The sequence below is a fragment of the Crinia signifera genome, unplaced genomic scaffold, assembly GCF_055691185.1.
Source record: "Crinia signifera unplaced genomic scaffold, ASM5569118v1 HAP2_SCAFFOLD_197, whole genome shotgun sequence".
Classification (NCBI taxonomy): domain Eukaryota; kingdom Metazoa; phylum Chordata; class Amphibia; order Anura; family Myobatrachidae; genus Crinia; species Crinia signifera.
The window spans coordinates 112,983-140,730 of NW_028142090.1; the positions used below are offsets into that span (position 1 = coordinate 112,983).

General features: G+C 46.2%; 1 long non-coding RNA gene across 1 annotated transcript; it reads left to right on the forward strand.

Annotated features, from left to right (window-relative positions):
* The first annotated feature begins 3,494 nt into the window (after positions 1-3,494).
* LOC146053783 (uncharacterized) lies at positions 3,495-21,474 on the forward strand. Its single transcript, XR_014467809.1, has 3 exons — positions 3,495-5,755; positions 6,699-6,922; positions 20,897-21,474. It is a non-coding gene; the product is annotated as an uncharacterized LOC146053783 (long non-coding RNA).
* Positions 21,475-27,748: the final 6,274 nt, after the last annotated feature.

A 27,748-nucleotide genomic window follows, 5' to 3' on the forward strand; every position in this document is an offset into this window, starting at 1 on the left:
GGGTGGAGAGAAAGAGGGTAGAGAGAGAGAGAGAGAGAGAGAGTGGGTGGAGAGAGGGTGAGGCGAGAGAGAGAGGGTGAGGCGAGAGAGAGGGTGAGGCGAGAGAGAGAGAGGGTGAGGCGAGAGAGAGAGAGAGGGTGAGGCGAGAGAGAGAGAGAGTGAGGCGAGAGAGAGAGGGTGAGGCGAGAGAGAGAGGGTGAGGCGAGAGAGAGAGAGGGTGAGGCGAGAGAGAGAGGGTGAGGCGAGAGAGAGAGAGAGAGAGGGGGGGTGAGGCGAGAGAGAGAGGGTGAGGCGAGAGAGAGAGAGAGAGGGTGAGGCGAGAGAGAGAGTGGAGAGAGAGAGAGAGGGTGGAAAGAGAGAGGGTGGAGAGAGAGAGGGTGGAGGGTGGAGAGAGAGAGAGGGTGGAGAGAGAGAGAGAGAGGGTGGAGAGAGAGAGGGTGGAGAGAGAGAGAGAGGGTGGAGAGAGAGAGAGAGGGTGGAGAGAGAGAAAAGGAGAGGGGGTATGGAGGAGGGGAAGTGAAGGAGAGGAGGGGGGAGTGGAGGAGCAGAGAAGGGGAGGGGGTGCGGAGTATAGGAGGTGAGCAGGAGGGAAGCGAGAGGAGGAGGGGAAGCAGAAGAGGAAGGGGAGCTGAGGAGTGAGAGGAAAGAAGAAAGGAAAGTAGGGGAGGGGGTGAGGAGTATTGGAAGCAAAAGAAAGGAGGGGGAAACAGGAAAGGAGGAGGGGGAGCGGAGGAGGTGGTTGGGGAGCTGAGGAGGAGGGGAGAACAGAGAGCAGGAGCAGATAAGAAGAGGGGGAGAGGAGGAGGAGAGGAGGCATGGAGGAGGTGCAGAGAAGGGAGCGCAGTGCAAGCTGGTGCTGGGTACCTCCTGTGACAATCAGCAGCGATGGTAGCGATGATTTTGCTGCCCCTGCTCCTGGGCAGACTGGGTCTGCTGCACTTTCTCTTCTTCTGTGCTAGTCATCTCTTCCTGCTCCATCTCCCCGGCGCTGGGTCTTCTCTTCCTGTACCCCAGCACAGGTTCACTGGCAGTCAGAGAGAGAAAAGTGTGGGGAAATTGGTGAGGAGAGCAAAAGAGGGGAAAGGGAGAGCTGGGGAGAGGAGGAGGGGAAGGAGGAGAGGGATCAGAGAAGAAGGAGCAAAGGAGTGGAGGAGGGGGATCAGAGAAGGAGCAAAGGAGTGGAGGAGGAGAGAAGCGGACATGTAGAGAAGTAGCACAGAAGGCACTGTGTACCTCTTGTCATTGGTGCTGCATGGTACATGATCAGCAGCGATTGAAATGCTCCTCCTCCTCCGACGAAAAGTGGTGGGGAGGAGAGAGAGAAGGGGAGCAGAGAAGAGGAGGAGTAAGAGGAGGGAGAGTAGAGGAGGAGAGGAGAAGGGAGAGCAGGAGAAGAGGAGAGGGGTGAGGAGGAGGGGAAGTGCAGGAGAAGAGGGGAGGGGGAGAGGAAGAGAGGGGAAGCGGAGAAGTGAGAGAAGGGGAGGGGGTGCGGAGGAGATGAGGTGAGCAGGAGGGAAGCAAAGGAGAGGAGGAGGAGGGGTAGTGGAGGAGGGAAAGAGATGTGGTAGCTGAGGAGAAGAGGAGCGGAGACAAGGAGAAGGGAAAGCAGGGGAGGGGTGAAGAGGATTGGAAGCAGAAGAAAGGAGGGGAAGCAGAGGAAAGGAGGAGCAGAGGAGAGGAGGAGCGGAGGAAGGGAAGCTGAAGAGAGGTTGTGGGGGAGGAGAGGGGGGGAGGAGAGGAGAGTAGGAGGGAGCGGAGGATGGAGAGTAGATGAGGAGGAGGTGGGGGAGCTAAGGGAAGGAGTAGGAGGAGTTATGAGGCTGCTGATCCCTGTGTGTGGTTATATATCTCTTATATATTTGGCTACATCTGTCACTCAAAGTGTGTCTGGAGCTATAACGCTGGGTGGAGCCTCTGACTCACATGATTGACTCACATGACAGAGAACCAGCCCAGTGAGCCCACAGACAGTGCCAGACACCCTCTGCCTCTCCATGTTACACAGCAAAGACACAACTACTCACCAGACACACCAGGTGAGCGCCCCACACCTCTATACCTCCCAACATGACCCTCTCCAGGAGGGACAGAATGCTCTGTTTGTGGACTTCCATCTTAATTTATGATTGTCATCACCTGTCATTTTAAACAGGGTACTTGACAAGAAAGGTGTTTAAGCACAGGTGATGGTAATCCATAAATTAAGAAGAAAGTCCAGAAACAGAGCAATGTGTCCCTCCTGGAGAGGGTCATGTTGGGTATGCACCTCCCCCCCCCCCCCCCATTCACGGCATCCCCACGATTAAATGGCACATGCAAAACACTGACATGGCTATGGTCGACAATGAAAAAGGTTGACAAGATTTATTTTTCACTTTTTCAATGTTTTCATATTCATTCTCATGTGTCGACATGGACACCAATGAAGTGCCACACTTATGTCAACATTTACATGTGTTGACCTTTCTGTGCTGATTTTTTCTAGTGGCGATTCGCAGCACACCCGGTGACTCCCACGATCCTCCCTCCCACGATTCGCGACAACCCCCCGGGCCCCCCCTCCCACGGTTCATGGTGCCACGATTCGCGGCACCCACACCCCCCCCCCCCCGCATCCCCCCCTCCCGCAATTCTCGGCATCCACCCACGACCCCTCCTCCCGTGATTCGCGGACACCCCTCACCTCCTCCCTCCCCCCCCCACCCCCGCGCGCGATTCACGGCAACCCCAGGATTAAATGGCACATGCAAAACACTGGCACGGCTATGGTCGACAATGAAAAAGGTTGACATGAGTTTTGAAGATTTATTTTTCTTTTTTTTGAATGTTTTCATATTCATTCTCATGTGTCGACATGGACACCGATGAAGTGCCACATGTGTTGAACTTTCTGTGTTGATTTTTTCTTGTAGCAATTTTTTTCCAGTGACAACTATGAACTATGTGCACGTCCACCTACACATCATCAACCAATTCTTTGTATAATATATAACACCTGTTCTGTTTCACTGTAGGTGTTTTAAGTCAGACCTTTACCTGCTACTATTACTGTTTATGTAAATGCATTCTGAATGACAGCAACATCCTACCATCCTTCTACACGAATATATAACCAACTAGGTGAATTATCGCGCCCCGTGCCCCCCCCCCCCTCCCGCAATTCACGGACCCCCCGATCACTACCCAGCCTCCTTTTTTCCTGTGTCGTGACCTCCGCCAGTGGGAGCCGCTGACTCAGAAACACCCTACTATACTATTGAACACACACACCTAAACAACATGCACACACAGCCCCCCCCCCCACACACACACCCACAAATGTCACTGTACCATCCACACTATCAATGTACATCTTACTCTGTAACCGCTTTTTAATTAAACAAAACAAGACACACCCCCTTCCACATCATATGCTCTCTATTTAACACATTTCACCTATAACTCAAGTTGCAATGCAGACCATCTTTCATACAATTCTAACCATCTTTCTCATATACAAATGTTCACAAATTAAGGGGGCGCAGCCCCTTACGACGGTGTGATGAGCGCCCGTAGGCAGGGCCGTCTTTTCATATGGGCTTAATGGGCACTTGCCCAGGGGCCCCAGGTGTATAAGGGCCCTATTCTGATAGCTGAGGATCCCCTTTTTCCAGGGATACCAGAATTTTGAAAATCGGCCCTGGGGAACTGGAGATATCCAACTTCAAAGCAGCAGTCCACATCCGACCTGTTAATTACAATTCCCTGTTATATTTCTCAGGTTTTCTCTGACATAGAGTTTTTCTGAGAGTATATTCCAAAACCTGGGACTCTCCCCTTTCTGAAGACACTAGCATGCCCAGAACCAGAGATATCAGCCTTCCAGCAGCCGGTCCCTGCTCCAGCTCCAAACGTCTGGTGTACAGTTTTATATTTTTGTCAATGGATTGCTCTGGCTCCTGATCTCTGATCCCCAAGTCCCCAGAACCTCCTGAAAGTTGGGACTCTAGGTTTTTATACTAGTGAAGGCTAAGAAATCTATTTCCAGATAATGGCGATATCTGCAGTCAACAACCTGCCCTTCCACCGGAAAATGACGAATATTAAGCCCACTCCGTTATCCAACCTTCCCCTGCGTATAAAACACCCCCTACCTCCCTGGAAGTCATTTACAAGGGACCCTTCATTCAGCTCAGTGCCCCCTTCCACACGTTAGTGTTCACCCTCCCACCACCTGTGCAGTAAAGGAGTAATTAGCAGAAGTTACTGCTCCAGGTCCTACATGTTGAGTGGAAGATAGAGCACCTCCTGCCACCCGTGGGACATCAAAGCTGCTGCTGCAAGCACCCCCCCACCCCTAGGAGGGGAGAATGGGTAAGGGCCCCAGTGCATTGCTTTGCCCAGGGGCCCACACTGTTGTTAAGATGGCCCTGCCCGTAGGGCGCGATGAATCACCTAGTGTATATATATAATCCTTGTCTATATGACAAATGGATGGCCACCCACGGGGGTAATTATCAATGGTGTGATCAGTGAAAAACCTTGATGGTATGGAATTATAAACAGTGAGCCATCGATGGTTTGCACCCATTGATGGTTGTCCCTTCTGTAGGGAAGAACACCTACTTCCCCCACCATTTTTGACTAACTAGTGTCTTCCCCTTGTTTCTCCTTCCATTCCTCTAATCGTAAAAAGTAATATGTATTTGGTTGTTAACCATCGATGGCTGATGGTTCTCTGCCATCTTTTGCAGAGTCCTTAGCTTAGCACTGCCCCCAATGGGCCGCATCTACCAACAGCAGCTCTCTAGCATCACAAACCATCGATGTTTTGCCTATTTGTAATGTACTTTGTATTGGTAGCTTTGGATCCCTTGGTGCAGCATATAAATAAAGGATGATAATAATAATGCAGCCCATCGATCGCCAACCTTAGCAACGTATGTTTGCGCACGTGTGTGTGGGAATACATACTACAATCTCTACCCCAACTACACGATTAGAATCAGCCTCCTGACATCGCTTACCTGCCCGATGCATCTGGAAGCTTAGTGGATTAACTAGCGCACCTTACTAAGCGCACACAGGTATAGTTCATTACCTGCGTTACAATTGCTGGGGTCTTTATATTATTTATTGACTACTAATTATCTAGCACAATTCTATAGTTATTCTCTAAAGCTGGGTACACAACGCAACAATCCTTATAAAGCGATGGGCCGCTCCGATGTATCACACCTGCGTGCACACTGAACGTCACGGTGTTGTGCCATATAATGTAACATATGTATAATTCAGCTGCACAGTATGAATAAGGGTCCCTAGAGGATGAGGTGGGTCCACTGCGGGGTTCCCTCTGTACCCCTAGAGGCCAGTGCAACCCTAGTCCCTTCTAAGGTGCAGCATCCCAAATGGGACAATGCGACCACGCGGCTTATCAAACTATGATTTGGGAACAGTGTATGACAAATCGAGTAGTGCGTGCACTAGGTTAGTACAATGGGTTACCTTGGTGAGTGATTTAGGAATACATTCTGTTTCTAGGGCTGGGCTGCCTGCTAGATAGGCTGTATGCCCGCCCTTGTCTGTGAGGATTGGACACATGTACACATGACCTGTGATTGACAGAGGAGCCAATCCGCGTGTGCCGCCTCCCAGCTGCCCCGTCTTCCAGATCACAGGACAGTGGACGCGTACTTCCGGGAGCTGCGCCGCCTGGACCACAGGAGGAGACTGGTCAGCCCTGCAGCGCTGCCCTGGTGTGGACCGTCTGGTGGTGAGTACAGTCAGACTGCTGCATGATGTCGCCGGCTACCCCCGCTGCAACCATGTCCTGACTGCCTCTCCTTCCTCCACCCTCCCACGCTGCTGCCTCGGCCTCCCGTTTACTGCTGCACCAGCCGCCCTCCTCCATTTCTACATACAGTATAAGGGTGACATTTTGATGGCTTACAATTTAAGGGGCTGTTGTGATGAAAGACAGTGTGGGGCTGGTGCGATGGTGACAGTGTGGGGCTGTTGCAATGGGGAGACTACAGTGCGGGCTGGAGCAATGGGGAGACTACAGTGTGGAGCAGGTGCAATGGGGAGACTACAGTGTGGGGCTGGTGTGATGGGGACAGTGTGGGGCTGGTGTGATGGGAGACTACAGTGTGGGGCTGGTGCGATGGGGACAGTGTGGGGCTGCTGCGATGGGGGACAGTGTGGGGTAGGTGCAATGGGGTTAGGGTTTTTTTCCTTGAAATGCCGCCTGCCACCGCTGGGAATAAAGAATAATCCGCGTGGCATTATGTGAATTTTGGCTCAATCCGCGTGGCATTATGTGAATTTTGGCTCAATACGTTTGGCATAATGTGTAAGGGGCAAGTATAATGGGGTCTATTATTTTGTTGCAGAATGTGTAGAAGTGGTATATGGTGTGGAACACTACACAAGGCCAATTTTGAGTGTCCACACCCTCTTTTCCTGAGCGCTCGCGCACAAATGTGTTGACACTATTGACACCAAGGTGGGCCTGTGTACTTTAAATGCCAGGACCTATTTTTAATCCCCTTCCCGCCCTTTATCTGCTCTCTGAGCGTGCACACTGGCACCATCTCTTTGCAAGTTTTTGAACAGGATTCTCCTAAACTCACTATGCCGCTATTTTTACATACTGTTGTAGACCAGCATTTTTTTTTTTAAATATGGATGTTTTCCTCCTCTTCCCTCCCCTTCAGGATGCTACTAAAACCTTGCTGCCACTGAGGACCCCCAGGACGTTGCTCAGGACACCGCCCAACATAGACGGGAAGGATACAGGCGGGGAGACAGCTGCCCCAACTCCGCCCCCAGGGCGCTGCGGCAGAGAACACAGCCCAACGCTGCTAGGAACGACGCTGAGGAGGAGAGAGGTGCCCTATCCGACAGATGCTGCAGTACCCCCACCTGCGACCGATTCTATGTGAGTGCACTCTTCGGTCACGACTGGCGAAGAGTATGTCTTGAGGGGGGGAGCGAGGGAGGGGAGAGGAGGTGCAAGATTAATCTGCTTTGGGCTAAGGGAAGAGGTGTGGCATGATGCTAGGTGGTGGGTTGTGATTACATGTAATGGGCATTAAGGGGTTTAGCAGTGGTGTCAAACTCATGGCCCTCCAGCTGTTGTGGAACTACACTTCCCAGCAAGCCCTACCACAGATTTTAGCGATCCATTATATAAAATCTGTGGCAGGGCATGTAGGGATGTGTACTTCCACAACAGCTGTAGGGCCGTGACTTTGACACCACTGGGTTAAGGGGTACTTTTTAAATATGTTATAGGTACACGGTAACATCATAATGTCCCCCCTTCTGTTATTTTGTTTTGCCAGGCGATATCTTCGGTTCCTGGGGGGCTAGAGACACGGGGCTGGGCTCGTTGGAAAGCCCTGATCCTCAGCTACAAAATAAATGACAGGGGGCACGTGCCCGGGTGCCCCCCCCCCCCCCTGAATCCGCCACTGAATGTGTGTGTGTGTGGTAGGGATTAGATTGTAAGCTCCACTGGGGCAGGGACTGATGTGAATGTTCAAGTATTCTCTGTAAAGCGCTGTGAAATATGTGTGTGCTATATAAGAAACTGTTAATAAATAAATAAATAAACCTATGGGCGTGTCTATGCCTAAATGCTTCTTGTGAGATATTTCTATAGAACATTAAGTCTATAGAATTTTTGAAAGGTTTTTTTTTTTTTAACCCCTTCATGACAGAGCCAGTTTTTGCCTTCCTGACAGAGCCCTTTTTTTCAAATCTGGCATGTATCACTTAAGTGGGGATAACTTTTTTTTGCTTTTACTTATCCCAGTGATTTTGAGATTGTTTTCTCGTGACACATTGTACTTCAAGTTAGTGGTAAATTTTCATCGATACAGTCTGTGTTTTTTTGTGAAAAATACCAAAATGTCGTAAAAAAATGGAAAATTTTGCGATTTGCAAAATGTTAAATTTTCTGCTTGTGAGACAAATAATCTTACCACTCAAAATAGTGAATAACTAACATAGACCATATGTCTACTTTATGTTGCCATCATTATTTCAACCTCATTTTCATTTTTTTGGACACTAGGAGGCTTAAAATATGAATAGCAAATTCTCAAATTTTCAAGAAAATTTCAAACTCTGATTTTTTTAGGGACCAGGTCAGTTATGATGTGACTTTGAGTGACTTGTATGTGAGACACCCCCATAAATGATGCCATTTCAAAAACTGCACCCCTCACAGTATTCAAAACAGCATTTTGGAAGTTTGTTAACCCTTTAGGTGTTTCACAGGAATTAAAAGAAAGTGTAGGTGAAATTTCAAAATTTCATTTTTTTTGCAGATTTGCAATTTTAATACATTTTTCTAAGGAACACAGTAGATTTTACTAGAGAAATGTGACTAAAAATTGATTCCCCCAATATTTTGGTTTTCATAAATATCCTATATGTGGCCCTAGTGTGCACGGTGACCAAACCACAGGCTTCATAATAGAAGGAGCACCTACTTGATTTTGGAGCCTCCTTTTTATGAGATTATTTTTTAGGCACCATGTAGGTTTCTAGGCACCATAAGATGCTAAAAGTTAGGTACCCCCCCACAAGTGACCCCATTTTGCAAACTACACCCTTCAGGGAATTCATCTAGGGGTATAGTGTACATTTCAAACCCCCAGGGGTTTCACCAATTGTGGTACAACTGGGCAGTGAAAATGAAAAAAATTAATTTTTCATTTTCACAGCTCAGTTGTATCAAAATTGGTGAAACCCCGGGGGGTTTGAAATGTACACTATACCCCTTGATGAATTCCCTGAAGGGTGTAGTTTGCAAAATGGGGTCACTTGTGGGGGGGTTCCACTGTATGGGTGTTTCGGGGGTCATTCAACCAGAATCTGTGCTGCAAAATCCAAAAATCACTCCTTCCCTTCTGAGTCCTGCCATGCACCCAACTGGTATTTTTTGGTCACACATGAGGCATTGCCATACTCGGGAGAAATTGGGGCACAGATTTTGGGGTGCTTTGTCTCCTTCATTCCTTGTGAAAATGAAAAATTTTGAGCCAGATCTGCATTTTTGTGTAAAAAAATGTAATTTTTTACAGAAAAATGCAGTTCTGGCTCAAAATTTTTTATTTTCACAAGGAATGAAGGAGACAAAGCACCCCAAAATCTGTGCCCCAATTTCTCCCGAGTACGGCAATGCCTCACGTGTGACCAAAAAATACCAGTTGGGTGCATGGCAGGACTCAGAAGGGAAGGAGTGATTTTTGGTGGTGGAATGAATGGTGGGTGCTATGTCGCATTAGCAAGACCCCCGAAGCACCAATACAGTGGAACCCCCCCACAAGTGACCCCATTTTAGTCACCAGCTTTGGGAGGGGGGCTGGCGCTGCGGCTGGCGGGGGGGTGGGAGGGGTGCTGGTGCTGCGGCAGCCGGGTGGGTGGGAGGGAGGGGGGCTGCCGGGTGGGAGGGGGGGGGGGGGGGCTGGCGATCGGTGGTAATCGGTGCGGTATATACACACACACACACACACACATATATATATATATATATGTGTGTATATATATATATATATATATATACAAATATATATACACACACATATATATATATATATATATATAGTTCCAGGTATAGACCGCACTCTCACTAACGATTGAGATGTCACGGGGTGCCAGATAAAGGAGATGCGTGTGAAACGTATGTCCAATTATAATCCGGGGTGTATCTACACCTATATCGGTGTAGAATATCCAGCACTCTCCCAAGTATGAATTCCAAACAAGTTGGTAAAATCCAAATAGAAAAAGTTTATTCAATTTGCACACGATGTCACGTAGATAAGTTCACACGTGTTTTGTAGAACATGCCCCGACGTTTCGATCCCACTAGAGGGGATCTTTCTCAAGAGGCCTACAATACACAGTGAAGGTAACTTATCAATAAATATTATCATAGAAACATTTTTCAAAAGAAAAAGATAAATGTACATATAGTCACAATTATGCAAAAGAACAAGAGATATCTTACTTTAGGTTCAATAGTGCAATGAAATCAACGTAGAATCAAGGGGAAAACCCTGGGTAACCGGAGCAGCTGCTACATGATGCTGCCCGGGCCCAGCTATTTATTCACTCTGAAAGTTAATGCAGCACACGGACGCAGCGTCCGCGTGCTGACAGCGCTACTTCCGGGACCGGAAGTTCGGGACCGGAAGTTGACGTGCGGTGACCCGCACTGCTGGAACGCACGGCTACCCGTCGCTGACGGGGGCCGTGTGTGCGCTCTGAGAACAAGTTTCTCAGCAACGATATTAAGGTGGCTCTAGACAATATAGATGGTATGAGGAGCACTATGATTTTGGATATGCGCTGTGGATCTTTATGTCAAAAAAAGGGGGGTATATTGGTGTCCTTAAAGTGGTGGACTAATATAACAGAGTAAAAAGCTGGGGGCGGTATAAAAATAAGAGCCTAGTGTTATCATTCAAACAATGTGAAAATGTTCTCATTAGAGATATAATTATAGACAATTTACTGGCTAATATTTGGTTGAACTGTTGCTGGAGAAAAACGTAATTTTTAATAAAGATAATATTAATGTATTTATTGTTTATGTCATTTTTTATTTTTTATTTATTATTTATTTTTTATTTTTATTTTATTTTCTTGGCTTTATTGTTCTAATTACAGAGGGAGAGTCATTAGTATCCCAGTGTACGCTGTGAAAAAATAACAAAAAAAAAAAAAAAACATTTTTAGCATATATATACACACACAAAGAACATGTTTCTATATTAAGAAACTATTTGTATATATATATACATTTTTGCATATATCCTCATATATATCTTTTAACTTCTTCTAGCTCAAAAAGACCCAATAAGGGAATTCTTGTGAACCAATCACTACAAGGGTATAATCAAGATGAATAATTAGTTTGTTTTGGAACTATTTATGAGAAAAGGACAGTTATTCTCAAAAAAACTTCCTATGGTACAGTAACCTGTCTATGACAGAAAAAATGGAAAGAGGGATATTTGCAAAAAAAAAAATTTTTGATAAGGGAATTCCTCAGCGTTATACCTAGAGAGGATTTAGTATATACATATAGATCAGAAAAAACAGAAAAAACAGAACAACACTGAAAAAAGTCCATAGTATGATGGCATTATTTTAAGAAAATATTGTAAGGATTGTTCTCGTTAAGGCCCCTCGGGGCAAGTGTCCCAAGTTGATGGATCCACTTGCTTTCTCTCTTCTTGAGTAGCAGGCCACGATCCCCTCCGCGGATAGGTGGTGGTATCCAATCTATCAATCGGCAACGGAGTGTAGATACCTGGTGGCCGGCTTGTAAGAAGTGACGGGGTATCGGAAGGTCAGCTTTACCTGTCTCTAAAGCTGTTCTCACTGATTTTCGGTGATTGGCCATGCGTTCACGGAATTTCCTAGATGTCATCCCGACATATGCCAGTCCGCATGGGCAATTCAATAAATATACGACATAGTCCATCTGGCAATGGAGTCGGTGTCTAATCTTTATGGCTTTACCAGAGTGTGGATGAGGGAATGTTGTCCCTGAGATCAGACTGTTACAGGTGGTGCACCCTGTGCAGCGAAAACAGCCTGGTCTTCTGGAATGTAGCCAGGTGGTATTTTGCTCCAAATTCGGAGTGGCCATTGGTCGCATGAGAAGCTCTTTTAGGTTTGGACCTTTCTTATAGGCCATCATTGGGGGTCCAAATCTCTGGAGTTTTAGAGTGTGATCCGTGGCTACAATTGGCCAATGCTTCTTAATGCTCTTTTGGATGTTAGCTGAAGTGTGGTCATACTTGTTCACATAAATCATCCTGGGTGACGCTTTCTGCTGTTCAATTTGTGTTGGAGCAAGTTGTTTTGTTATTATATTATGTCTGGCTTTGCGTAAACATCTTTTCAATGTGGTTTTGGCGTAGCCTCGTTCGATAAATCTATCCGTCATTTCTGCCAGTTGTCTTTCCATTATTATGGGCACAGTGTTATTTCTAATCACCCTCATATACTGCGAAATGGGGAGATTTTCCTTCAAAGTAGGAGGATGCTGACTTTCTACAGAAAGCAAAGTGTTGCGATCTGTCGATTTCCGAAACACACTCGTCTGTAAAGTGCCATTGGAGAGGGTCACAGTGATGTCCAGGAAATTTATTGATTTAGAGTCGATCACATGGGTCAATCTAATTGGGCCATTGATATTATTAAGCTCGAACAACATTTCCTGGAAGATTTCAATTGAACCGGACCAAACGAGGAAGATATCGTCTATAAACCTTTTATAGTATCTGATATACTTCTGATATTTCGCCAGTATGTTCGTATTTTCGTAGTCACACATATAGAGACCCGCATATGCTGGGGCTAGATTAGAGCCCATAGCGGTGCCAGACACTTGGACGTAGTATTTCCCGTTATACAAAAAGTGATTACAGGTGAGTATAAGCCTTGCTAGATCGACCAGAAAGGCTGTTGGTGGTACACACTTAGGTCTTGTATCATGATACAAGACCTAAGTGTGTACCACCAACAGCCTTTCTGGTCGATCTAGCAAGGCTTATACTCACCTGTAATCACTTTTTGTATAACGGGAAATACTACGTCCAAGTGTCTGGCACCGCTATGGGCTCTAATCTAGCCCCAGCATATACTATAAAAGGTTTATAGACGATATCTTCCTCGTTTGGTCCGGTTCAATTGAAATCTTCCAGGAAATGTTGTTCGAGCTTAATAATATCAATGGCCCAATTAGATTGACCCATGTGATCGACTCTAAATCAATAAATTTCCTGGACATCACTGTGACCCTCTCCAATGGCACTTTACAGACGAGTGTGTTTCGGAAATCGACAGATCGCAACACTTTGCTTTCTGTAGAAAGTCAGCATCCTCCTACTTTGAAGGAAAATCTCCCCATTTCGCAGTATATGAGGGTGATTAGAAATAACACTGTGCCCATAATAATGGAAAGACAACTGGCAGAAATGACGGATAGATTTATCGAACGAGGCTACGCCAAAACCACATTGAAAAGATGTTTACGCAAAGCCAGACATAATATAATAACAAAACAACTTGCTCCAACACAAATTGAACAGCAGAAAGCGTCACCCAGGATGATTTATGTGAACAAGTATGACCACACTTCAGCTAACATCCAAAAGAGCATTAAGAAGCATTGGCCAATTGTAGCCACGGATCACACTCTAAAACTCCAGAGATTTGGACCCCCAATGATGGCCTATAAGAAAGGTCCAAACCTAAAAGAGCTTCTCATGCGACCAATGGCCACTCCGAATTTGGAGCAAAATACCACCTGGCTACATTCCAGAAGACCAGGCTGTTTTCGCTGCACAGGGTGCACCACCTGTAACAGTCTGATCTCAGGGACAACATTCCCTCATCCACACTCTGGTAAAGCCATAAAGATTAGACACCGACTCCATTGCCAGATGGACTATGTCGTATATTTATTGAATTGCCCATGCGGACTGGCATATGTCGGGATGACATCTAGGAAATTCCGTGAACGCATGGCCAATCACCGAAAATCAGTGAGAACAGCTTTAGAGACAGGTAAAGCTGACCTTCCGATACCCCGTCACTTCTTACAAGCCGGCCACCAGGTATCTACACTCCGTTGCCGATTGATAGATTGGATACCACCACCTATCCGCGGAGGGGATCGTGGCCTGCTACTCAAGAAGAGAGAAAGCAAGTGGATCCATCAACTTGGGACACTTGCCCCGAGGGGCCTTAACGAGAACAATCCTTACAATATTTTCTTAAAATAATGCCATCATACTATGGACTTTTTTCAGTGTTGTTCTGTTTTTTCTGTTTTTTCTGTTTTTTCTGTTTTTTCTGTTTTTTCTGATCTATATGTATATACTAAATCCTCTCTAGGTATAACGCTGAGGAATTCCCTTATCAAAAATTTTTTTTGCAAATATCCCTCTTTCCATTTTTTCTGTCATAGACAGGTTACTGTACCATAGGAAGTTTTTTTGAGAATAACTGTCCTTTTCTCATAAATAGTTCCAAAACAAACTAATTATTCATCTTGATTATACCCTTGTAGTGATTGGTTCACAAGAATTCCCTTATTGGGTCTTTTTGAGCTAGAAGAAGTTAAAAGATATATATGAGGATATATGCAAAAATGTATATATATATATACAAATAGTTTCTTAATATAGAAACATGTTCTTTGTGTGTGTATATATATGCTAAAAATGTTTTTTTTTGTTTTTTTTTTTTTTTTTGTTATTTTTTCACAGCGTACACTGGGATACTAATGACTCTCCCTCTGTAATTAGAACAATAAAGCCAAGAAAATAAAATAAAAATAAAAAATAAATAATAAATAAAAAATAAAAAATGACATAAACAACAAATACATTAATATTATCTTTATTAAAAATTACGTTTTTCTCCAGCAACAGTTCAACCAAATATTAGCCAGTAAATTGTCTATAATTATATCTCTAATGAGAACATTTTCACATTGTTTGAATGATAACACTAGGCTCTTATTTTTATACCGCCCCCAGCTTTTTACTCTGTTATATTAGTCCACCACTTTAAGGACACCAATATACCCCCCTTTTTTTGACATAAAGATCCACAGCGCATATCCAAAATCATAGTGCTCCTCATACCATCTATATTGTCTAGAGCCACCTTAATATCGTTGCTGAGAAACTTGTTCTCAGAGCGCACACACGGCCCCCGTCAGCGACGGGTAGCCGTGCGTTCCAGCAGTGCGGGTCACCGCACGTCAACTTCCGGTCCCGAACTTCCGGTCCCGGAAGTAGCGCTGTCAGCACGCGGACGCTGCGTCCGTGTGCTGCATTAACTTTCAGAGTGAATAAATAGCTGGGCCCGGGCAGCATCATGTAGCAGCTGCTCCGGTTACCCAGGGTTTTCCCCTTGATTCTACGTTGATTTCATTGCACTATTGAACCTAAAGTAAGATATCTCTTGTTCTTTTGCATAATTGTGACTATATGTACATTTATCTTTTTCTTTTGAAAAATGTTTCTATGATAATATTTATTGATAAGTTACCTTCACTGTGTATTGTAGGCCTCTTGAGAAAGATCCCCTCTAGTGGGATCGAAACGTCGGGGCATGTTCTACAAAACACGTGTGAACTTATCTACGTGACATCGTGTGCAAATTGAATAAACTTTTTCTATTTGGATTTTACCAACTTGTTTGGAATTCATACTTGGGAGAGTGCTGGATATTCTACACCGATATAGGTGTAGATACACCCCGGATTATATATATATATATATATGTGTGTGTATATATATATATATATATATATATATATATATATATATATATATAATATATTTTTTCAGTGCATACTGTACATTTAATTTTTAACTTTTTCTGCAGCTTGATGCTGCTGCTGCGGGGGGGAGGGGGGAGGAGGGCAGCGCTGCGTGCGCTCCAGACGCTCCGGGGGAGCCGGGGGGAGCTGCTGCTGCTGCCGGGTGAGTGCCCGGCGGGTTCGAGGGGGGGCTGCACATCGGTGGTGATCGGTGCTGTACTTGACAGCACCGATCACCAGTGAATCCCTGTGTTACCGAGCGGCTTAGCCGCCGGTAACACAGGAAACGCTGTGAATGGCTGTTCAGATTTGAACAGCCAATCACAGCGATCGCCGACCGGGGGGGGCACCCCTGCCCCCCCTGGGCGGCGAGGGGGGATGTCTGCTGTCAGGGACAGCAGACATCACCTAACTGTCACTGCGTCTCTAGACGCAGTGACAGTTAGAAGTCATGACGTATATATACGTCATGTGTCGGGAAGTACTTCCCGACCATGACGTATATATACGTCAAATGTCGTGAAGGGGTTAAAGAATGATTTTTAATTTCAAAGCATCATATAGATAGAACCATACATTGCCTGAATAAAAGTATGCAGACTTCCAGCAACAGTACAGAAAACTAAATGTAGAGGGTGATTCAGACCTGCTTGATTGGCTGCAAGTAACTTTTTCGGTACATCTTTCTAGTATGGCGTAGGACAGTGGTTCCCAAACTTTTTTTAAATCCCAACACCCAAGAGCAGTGGTTCTCAACCTCGGTCATCAGGACTCCCCAACAGTGTACATTTTCCAGGCCTCCATGCAGGATCACAGGTGAAATACTTTGCTCCACCTGTGATCTTTTAAAATGTGTCAGTGAATAATGAGTGCACCTGCCGGGTGACCTGGAAAACGCAGACTGTTGGGGGGTCCTGAGGACCGAGGTTGGGACCCACAGACCTAGAGAGAGTATCAGAATTTTTTTCACAGCAGCACTAGGCTAAAAGTTTCTTTATTGAAAAATGCCAAAAAAATATATATTTAGTTGATTGTTTATATCGTACTTAAAAGTAATTATGTGGTGAGGCAAGTGATTCACTTCTGTTATCACATATTTTACGATTGGCAGCCACCAGCACTGATTTTGCCTATTATTTTGACCATATTTATAATTACATGACCAGATTAATGTTTTATTCTCAAGACACTGTTATAAATACTCGCAGAGGTTTTCTCAATGCCACAAATCCTTTTCCAGGATGAGCTGAATTAAAACAGTAATAAAACCCACAATAAATATGACTGTTTGTTTTAGAGCAGTATTGGAGTTTAGGGGATTTACTAGTATCAGGGTAGAACAGAAAGCAGTTTATTAACCCCTGGGGTCAGTGTGATACTGACAGGTGTCACAACTGAAGATGTACTGTAACAAGAGACTGTTTAGAATTGGTAACGGTGAGCTGCGGTTATACAGTAGTGAAGAGTTTTCTCCTTCATCCACTAGGTGGCACTGGAGTTACAGTGGGGAATAGAGGGCGACCACTAGGAGCATGGGCACTTTAAGAAATTTACAAGTGTGGCTGACTCCTCCCCTCTACTTCCCCATCCCAGGCAGTCTTAGAATGTGAAAGAAGAGGGTGAACCTCAAAGTCAATTAAAGCTGCTGTATGAGGGAGGGTGTAAGTCTCCCCGTAGAGAATATAGAGCAAAAAAAGGGGGGTTATACGAATCAGAAACCTTTTTTCCCATAGTACTTGATCCATCTGATGACCCAGCTCTTATCACTCTACATGAACTTTTACTTGAAAATCAAATAGAAACTGGTAACCTACCCACAACTAAGATATACGACACATCCACTTTTAAAAGGAAGTCGGAATTTTTTCCAATTTCGGCAAAGAGTGCGAACATAGAAACCTTTTATAAAGTCACCCTTTCAGACTTTAACGACTTGTGTAAACAAAAACCCTCCAAAACACGTCAGAATACCAATCTCTCTCGAGCTGAGAGAAGAGCTTTAAAACAATTGACTGCAGACACTTCCATTATCATCAAGGAGGCAGATAAAGGGGGGGGTCTGGTGATCCAGGACAGAAAAGAATACTTACGAGAGGCATCCAATCAATTGGGTGATAGTACATTTTACCAAGTTCTCAGTTCTGATCCTACCCCAACTTTTCTTATTGAATTCAAGAAACTTCTAGACGGAGCCCTTACCAAGGATATTATTTCTAAAGACACATGGCACTTTCTCTACACTCCCCATCCCATCACACCCACCTATTATCACCTCCCTAAAATCCACAAATCACTTTCCTCACCCCCAGGTCGCCCTATTATTTCGGGTATAGGTTCACTCACCACTAACCTATCACATTATGTGGATTTCTTTTTACAACCGCTAGTTCCTGCGCTCAGGTCACATCTGAAAGATACTACTCATTTCCTTCAGCGAATTAGGAACATAATGTGGAAGGACACGTATGCCTTCATGACTTTAGATGTAAAATCCTTATACACCAACATACCTCATGACCTTGGCATTAAACATCTGACCAATAAGCTATTGAGAGATAGTGACCTGACGCAGGAACAGCAATCTTTTATTATTTCTGCAATTCTTTTTATCCTCACCCACAATTATTTTTTGTTCTCCAACACACATTATCTCCAGGTGATGGGTACGGCCATGGGAACCAGGTTTGCGCCGAGTTATGCCAACCTATACATGGGTGAGTTCGAGGACACCCATGTGTGGGGCGGCGACTTTGGCGCGAACCTGGTTTTCTATGGCCGGTACATAGACGATCTTTTTATTATTTGGGATGGAGATCTGAACTCAGCACAACACTTTGTCACTTCACTCAATCAAAATTCCTTTAATCTTTCCTTCACTTCACATTTTGACCCCACGCATATTGATTTTTTGGACATCTCACTCACTATTTCAAACTCACAGATCACTACTGCAAACTACACTAAATCTGTTGATACTCATTCCTACCTACACTATAATAGTGCCCACCATAAAACATGGAAAACTAATATACCGAAAGGACAGCTCATGCGCATACGCAGAAATTGTTCATCTATACACACTTTCAATATACAAGCCTCTGAAATTATAGATTCTTTTAGACAAAGAGGATACCCAGACCCCCTCCTACAAGATGCCCTCAGGACAGTACAGGAGATGGATAGAGAGAGCCTCCTTACAAACACTCTTAAAGAGCCCTCAGACAAAAACCATGAGATGGCCTTTATCTGCAAATACAATAATGCACACTCTCAGATAAAACAGATAATCAACAAAAACTATAATATTCTCAAACATGACAGAATTTTAAAAGATATATTACCAGATAGACCATCAGTCATATACAAGAAAAACAGATCACTCAAAACCATTCTAGCACCGAGTTTTTTGAAAACTGCAAAAACAGACAAAGGGATAGACGATGGGGACAATTCCACCAACCCCACCCCAGAACCATGGCTAATAAGTAGACCAGTAGGCTTCCACAAATGCGGAAAAAACAGGTGCACCATGTGCAGTCACATGGCTAGAAAAACCACAGAAGTCCTCGTAGAGGGTGAGAGCCTCCCAATCAGACATTTTATCAACTGTGACACGAGCTATGTGATCTATCTTTTAACTTGCACATGTGGTCTAAGATATGTGGGCCGCACTACTCGCCCCTTGAAAGTACGTTTCATGGAACACCGCCGCAATATCATGAAAGGCCTTATATGTCATAGCGTCCCCAGACACTTCCTACAATCCCACAATAAGGATCCCAAAGATCTTCACATAATAGGACTCGAATACATCCCCGTGTCATCCAGAGGGGGTGATCGATACAAAACCTTGTGTCGACAAGAAGTATACTGGACATTCAAACTCAAGAGTCTACACCCAGATGGTCTGAATGAGGCCCTAGAACTTAATAGTGTATTATAAGCATACGGCACTAATATCCTTCTCTTTTTCCTCCCACCCCCCCCCCCCCCTCTTTTTATAAATAACCATACATCATTTGATATTGCCAAATAGACATCTATTATATGGATGACAGAACTCCAATATGTACCTGTCTTTATTTTCTATAAATGAACACCTACTATCTCTTCTCTTTCCACTCTGTCAATCTTCATCTCCCCCTCCCCCGCCTCCCCCCCCCCCTTTTTTTTGAGTATATTATATACATACTTATCAGTATAAACATACATATGTAATCTTTTCCATACTGCCCATAGGGTAGAGTTAGACTATTGCGGTTAATTTTTCCCATATGTAGGCTGTAGGAATTTTTTCTATGTATAAACATCATCTTCACTACTGGATTGTCTGAGAATGAACGGATTCCTCCCTTCCGTTTCCCACAAGTTCCCATCTTAAAAATATGATACACTATCTTCGACACCTTGTCTCTTATATATATGTAAATTCCTAGGGTCCACGTGGTAAAAAGACAAAAGACAAAAAACAAAAAGTAAAAAGAGGAGAGTACTGTAGTATTTGTACATACATCCTCCTTATGGATGTATGTAGCTATATATATTCCCCTTTTCTATATATCATCTTTATTATACTTACCGGTCTGTATATATATGTTTATATATATGTAAATGGTACACAATAAATATCTGCCTCTAATGTCCTATATTTGGTTAATTCCACTCTCTTTTTGTCAGCTCTCCCACATCTGCACCAGACCATATATGACTGGTCAATCCTAATGTGCAAATAACTGTTGAATATAAATATTATCATTATATTCTCTCTGTCTAGAGTTTTTCGCTTTGATATTTGAACTAATAATATAATTGTGATGATTTCCATGCTGATATTATAAGTTGCTTCTAGTCATCTCATGGGTTAAATCCGCTGTACAGATCCAAAATATACCTGCTTGCCATCACTTAATATGGCGCCTAACTATTTCCGCCCTCTCTGACTTGTAACAACAAACAGTATTGAATGGTGGTCGCCCTATACAGCGAACATAACGATCTTCCAGCATCCAAAATGGCACTGGATGTTCTTCCGCCCACTCTATAATGCGCTCTGATGATCTCTGACGCCGCCAACTATAGCGCACGTCACTTCCGCCAACCGGCTTCTGTCCATATGCCAACCAGCTGAGACGTCACTTCCGTCTTCAGGCAATGATGCCGCAGCGCATATTAAGTCTCCCTGTACATTGCAGGACAGCGCTTTACAGCGCATTACACCAGCGCCTATAAATAGATCATTGTCTCCACTTATCCTGTCCATTTGAAAATGCTGGTAGATCGCTCAGGGAATAAATGTATCTGTGTACAGTCACGTGATAGGTCCCGATCACGTGACCCTACAACTTTATTGAACACTTTCACCTGAACAAAATATATTTGTACCTTTATTACCTATGTCTGGTTTTATTCTACATGTATTGAAGCTTTCTCCTGTGCTCCTTACAATGACCTTGTACTTTAATATTAATATATGTTGTTTTTTCCATTTTTCTGTGTTTTAATTATCTGGTCACGTGACCATTCCAAACACTCCCCCAATTGACCCAGTGGGTATATATACAGCTTCCTGTCACATCCTGTCACCACTGCTCCTGATGAAGACGTCCTGAACGTCGAAACGCGTTGAGCCAAGCCACATCCAAGATCCTGAGATCCATCCAAGTTTATTCCTTGACTTGGACAACCCAATAGCCTGAACCACCTTGCACCAGGCTCCAGCACAACAAACCGATTCCGGACCAGCTAACACCATCTTGGGCGGTCAGCCCCCTTCTCCCTGGGCAGTGATCCACAGTGGCGCTATACCATCCTTCACCACCACTCCTGCCTCATTTCCATCGGAGAACCAGGTCCACACCTCCCGGACAGAGATTCACGGCGGTGGCCATTCCATCTCCCACCCACCATTCCTGTTCAATCAACATCTGGAGGCAGTTGGACCCACTAGCTGGGAATTAACCGGTACAGTCTCAGGTTCCCAGATGAGATCCTGATACTTCCCAATCCATCGGTGGTAACTATAACCATATATTGGCATACGAACTGTCTTCATCATTTTTTTTGGAGCTTAGTGCAAGCAATAATTCCATTTTTCATCTTCTTTACCCCTGCCCCATTTTTTAATACATTGCGCAATTTTTTTAATATATGAATTTTTTTCTTAGAGAGTACTCTCTTCATTGTTATACTGTACAATAAATGTATTTTGTATTTTCATAAACCAAGTGTCTAATCATCATCATTCAGAAAAACCCAGCGCTGTATAACCCCCCTTTTTTAGTCTTAGAATGTGCCCGGGGAGCTGGGTGCAACAGTTTTGTCCTCTTAGGGCAAATAGAAATTTTTATTTCATTTATGTTTGTTTTTACACCTTTTTACATTGAGGACAGACAGGCAGCTTCTGCCGACTGCCTGTCTGCGTCGCGGGAGCTGCCGGGCGGACCCCAGCGCCACTGCTCGCGGTCTGCGCGGGGGTCCCCGGCTCCTGGGACCGCCGTCCCAGAGTGACTGGACGCCGCTGCATGCGGCCGCGCCTCAGTCCGCACAGCCTCACCGCCGCCGGCCAGCAGGCAGGGTATGTATATCCCGGCTCCCCGCTAGCAGGGGAGTCCGGGCAATGGGCGGTGTAAACAGCGCGTCTTTTTCCTGAAAAGCGCGCCATAGAAGCTGCCGGGGGGACCCCATCGCCACTGCTTGCGGTTTGCGCCAGGGTCCCCGGCTCCTGAGACCTCTGTCCCAGAGTGATGCAGCTTGCGTCACGATCCCTACTCGGAGCTAACCGGGTGGGGAGCGTACAGCGGGGTTTGCTCCCAGTGACCAGGTGCTTCCCCAGCTAAAACGCAGCTTGGGCGGCCATTTTAATATGCTTGGCCCCCATGCATGCTGCTGGAGGCTCCTGACTGCTGCTGCTAGGGAGTCCTGTGCTCCAGCATGTCCTAGTCTCCCAGTAACTGCATCTATAGCTGCAGCTGCTCCCCCAAGTTCTGGGATATCAGACAGTGGGGTTTAGAGCATGGTAGGACAGTATTGGGCTGTATGTAAATTAGGTCATAGCACCCCTGTGTTATATACCATGGTGTTGTTTATGGCCTGTGGCAGCTCATCTCCTTATACTGTCTCTCCTGTCCAGTGATTCTATCTCTGGTTACCTATACCTACTCTCTCTCTCTCTCTCTGTGTGTGTGTGTAGCATACTTGCCTACTTTTTGAAACTGCTTTCAGGGAGATTCCATACCTCCCAACTTGTGCATGATTAAAATTGTGACCCGCCGCGCCAGAGGCGCGGCCGACCCAGAATGGGGGTGGGGCTACAAAAGGTGGGTGTGGTCTCCAGTAAAGTGGGCGTGGCCTAATGTAGAAACACCCATTTTCATCATTTTGGGGGCATGCCTCCTCCCTGCACTGAAGAGATGCCATGCACACAGCATCTCTTCAGCGATTACCAGTGATCTCTGCCCCCCTTAGGTACAGCGGGACAGTCTGCAATTAGCGAGACTGTCCAGCTGTAATTGGGAGGTATGAGATTCTAGAGAGTTTGCGTGGCCCGCAGATGAGGGATCATGTCTTGCACAAAGGGGTCGTGGGCCAGCCTACACTAGCCAAAAAACAAGGGTCACCTGTACAAACACACACACAAAAAAAGGGGATAAATGGAGCTGCTGAGGAAACACTAACCTGCATCCCAGGCACTCCTGCTCTTCCCGCAGCCTCTCCTGTGGGCTCCCAGCTGTCAGCCTCCGCACCAGCTGCTCTCCGTCTCTCACCGTCCTGGATGTCTCCAAGGTGCAGCTCCCACCATGCATGGGTCAGGGCAAGAGGGGAGGATCCTTTGCTACTGCCACTCCCACTGGCGAGAGAAAGCTGTGATGTAAGGTCTCCCCAGTGGCTGGCCGCCAGCAGGCTTTGCTGGCCTGGGCAGCTCTCATGCTAACTACTGCCAGGGGTGCATGGCAGGCCTATTAAGCCTGATCATGCCCCCATGGCGGACAGACTTGCACTGTGCGGTCTGGATTTTTAGATGGGAATTGAGTATTCAGGGGTATTGGGAGGGCTTTGCAGGGAATCGGGGGACTGTTGCCTAAATGGGAGCATCCTGCAAAATCCGGGAGTGTCGGCAACCTACTATCAGCCTACACACACACAGGGGTCACTACCAGCCTACACACACACACACACACACACACACGGGTCACTACCAGCCTACACACACACACACAAGGGTCACTACCAGCCTACACACACACACACACAAGGGTCACTACCAGCCTACACACACACACACACAAGGGTCACCACCAGCCTACACAACACCACACACAGGGGTCACTACCAGCCTACACACACACACACACACACACACAAGGGTCACTACCAGCCTACACACACACACACACACACACGGGTCACTACCAGCCTACACACACACACACACACACGGGTCACTACCAGCCTACACACACACACACACACATGGGTCACTACCAGCCTACACACACACACACACACACGGGTCACTACCAGCCTACACACACACACACACGGGTCACTACCAGCCTACACACACACACACACACACACACACAAGGGTCACTACCAGCCTACACAAACACAGGGGTCACTACCAGCCTATACAAACACACACACAGGGGTCACTACCAGCCTACACAAACACACACAGGAGTCACTACCAGCCTACACAAACACACACACAGGAGTCACTACCAGCCTACACAACACCACACACAGGAGTCACTACCAGTCCGTGCATATACACACACAGGGGTCACTACCGTCCCACACACACACACACAAACCGGGATCCTACCTACACATGAACAAATGCTCAGTGCCAGCCTAAAATTCATAGGGAACACACACACACACACAGACAGAACAGTGTTAGGCTATACACACACAGTGCATTCACACACAATGACATGGGTCAGTACCTGACTACATAAACACACACACACTGCCAGCTGTAATAGATACAACCATAGGTCACCAATACACACATTACGGTCAGTGCCAAGCTAAGTAAACACAAACAGATACAGTTACATAGCTGCCTACACACAGTTCCATCCAGTATGGAGCTTCTGTGGCAGAACAACATACACTAACCTGGGACGGAGCACTAGTCCTGCTCCTCCCCCAGCCTCTCCTCCGAGCTCTCAGCTGGCCTGGTCAGCCAGTCTCCAAACAGCTGCTTTCTGTGCTGGTCCCCGTCTCTCCCCCTCCTCTGTCTCTCCAGCGTGCAGCTCCTAGTTGAGGCGGTGAGGGGAAGAGGTCAGAGGGTCGGGCTTCACTGCTGCTGCTCGTAGTCTGAGGCTCTCTCACGTGCGGCTCTCACACTGATGTTGCGACTTGCACGCGTAGTAGTTCCAAGTCCCGCCCACATCGCGCCGGACTAGCGCATGCGCAGTCCGTTTTTTTTAAGCTCAGCATTGAAATTCCGGGGGATTGGGGGGACTTTGCGGGGGACCGGGAGAATGGTGGCCAAAGCGGGAGACTCCCGCAAAATGCAGGAGAGTCGGCAAGTATGGTGTGTAGTGTATACGTATATACTGTATATTGGCAGGTGAAATCTCCAGAGCTCTGCAGAGAGTAACCTGCATGAAAGGTACAACTCAGTTTACACTGTTATCTGAGAACACTGTGATAGACAGCATCTAACCCTGGGTTATCATCCCATAGGGATAGCCCTGTCTGGCCTCCTCAGATCACTGAGGTGATGTCCCCTTTGTCCTCAGAGGCCACAAGGGGAGATTTTTATGTAGCCTCTGCTTGCAAGCCTTACAAGTGTCTCTTTGCCGTACCCCTCATTTCTTACAGAAAGAGATGGTGTCCCTAGCATTATTACAGAGTCAGAGTGGACATGCAGATTTGGGGGAAGAGTTTGCAGACAGCAGGGTCATACAGAGGACAAGGGCAGCTTCAGCTCTTGCAGTTTTGTTACATTGTAAGATACAGTGCACAGACTCTTGCAGTGCTGTCAGTACACATGCTATGCTGCCATTACAGGTGACACAGAGGTCACTGCCTTACTCTGAGGCCAGGCTACAGTGCATACCTCCCAACTTTTCATGTGAAGACATCGGGACACTCGCGCGGCGAAGCCGCGCGAGCGCCCGAAAAGGGGGCGTGGCGTATGCAAATGAGGGCGCGGCTTATGCTAATTAGCCGCGACCTCATTTTCATACAAGAATAGACGCTGTGCGCATGCGCACAGCGTCTATTCTACTACATTGGGGGGTCTCCCAACTGCCACCCCCCGCAGCGGGACAATGCCTGCCGCGGGTGGGACGTCGGGACAGGACCCGAAAATCGGGACTGTCCCGACGGAATCGTGACAGTTGGGAGGTATGCAGTGTACAGATACAGTGTACACATACTGAGGGCAGCAGCAGCCACATCTCTTGCTGGGCTGTCAGTACACATGCTCGGCTGCCATTACAGGTGACACAGAGGCCACTGCCTTCCTCTGAGGCCAGGCTACAGTGTACAGATACAGTGTACACATACCAAGGGCAGCAGCAGCCACAGCTCTTGCTGTGCTGTTAGTGTCCACAGCTCTTGCTCTGCTGTTAGTGTTGTACCACATGTTATGCTGAGATTACAAGTGACACATGGGTCACTGCCTTACTCTGAGGACAGGCTACAGTGTACACATACAGAGGAAAGCCTACAGCTCTTGCTGTGCTGTTACTGTGTTGTGTCACATGCTATGCTGAGGTTACATGTGACACAGGTCTCTGCCTCACTCGGAGGCCAAGTTGGGTACACCAAAGTACAAGGCTTGTATCTGTACTGGGTACACATACAGAGCTAGTACCTGTGTGAGAGTACTGTTTGGTACAAAGCACATAGCCAAACGACTGGGTGTCTGGACTATTTAAAAAAATTACAGACATTTTAAGAATCAGGATGGTTTAAGCAAAATCGTTCTTTTTGTGTGAGCATCACCCAGGCTACCATTGTTTATTACCTTCTCCCTGCAATTGGCAGGGCACAAGAATAAAAACAACCAATTTGTACACTCCGATGTTGGTACTTTAACCAGGAATAATGTTCTGTTTAAGGAGAGCTCGTAGCTTTCTGGGTGGATACAGCTGTCAAAAAAAAAAAAAAAAAAAAAAAAAATTGGTTGGTGAAATTCTCTGCTAAATTACATTAGCAAGCCTTATATAATGATTCCAATTGCCAATGAAAATGGCCGTGTCTGTTTCAGCGACATGCTGGGATGTGTAGTTTCACAGGAGCTAGAAGGCCGCAGGTTGTACATGCCTGCTCTAGAGCGTAAGCCAGTTTTGGCAGTCACATACAGTAGGTGGGGTCTAATGAACGATACGACCATATTGCTAACACTATCAGTTCTTATACTACTACTCCCAGCATCCGCCGCCATACACTACTTTCCTATATACAGTTTCCCAGAGTGTTTGTGCCACAATAAATATAACAAAAGGCATTGTAACCCCTCCGCATCATTTCAGCCGAGTCGGGTGCGGTCCGAAAGGGCCACCCCGGGGGGGCGCGGTGCAGTGTCCGCAGGTTGGACGGGGAAGGGGGGCACAGGCAGCCTGCACTGCTGTCTGCTATACACTGCAGACAGCAGTAGCAGAGGAGGTGAATGGATGCCTGTGAGCGGCATCCATTCACCTCCCGGACAAGGGGTGGACGGGGGCTGGGGGCAGCCCAGCAGATTACCTTAGTGCTGGGCTTGCCCCCAGCGCAGCATTCCGGGTCCTGGCGGCGGCGATCGGAGATGACATAATCTCCAAGCGGCAGGGGGGATGCGACAGTGGTGTAAAAGGGTGCAAACGCAGGGTCACACCCGGCTTGAAGCAGGGATCAAAAACCCGGATGCGACCTGGCGTTTTTGGTATAAAAGGGGTACTATTAACTAGTCTATGAATCTGATGTAGATCACTTTTCTTTGTGGTTACAACATACTTCCCTCCAATTGAAAACTACAGTCAGGAAAATTACAGTAGGATGCGCCAAGCGCCTTTGTAAGGGGCGTGTCACACAGTGCCCAAAGGGCGTGTCTAACTCCACATGGAGCAGTACGGATGGTGTAATGGTTAGCATTACTGCCTCACAGCACTGAGGTAATGAGTTCGATTCCCACCATGGCTCTAACTGTGTGGAGTTTGTATATTCTCCCCATACTTGCGTGGGTTTCCTCCTGGTACTCCAGTTTCCTCCCACAATCCAAAAATATACTGGTAGGTTAATTGGCTTCCAACAAAATTAACCCTGGAATGTGTGTGTGTGTGGTAGGGATTAGATTGTAAACTCCACTGGGGCAGGGACTGATGTGAATGTTCAAGTATTCTCTGTAAAGCGCTGTGAAATATGTGTGCGCTATATAAGAAACTGTTAATAAATAAATAA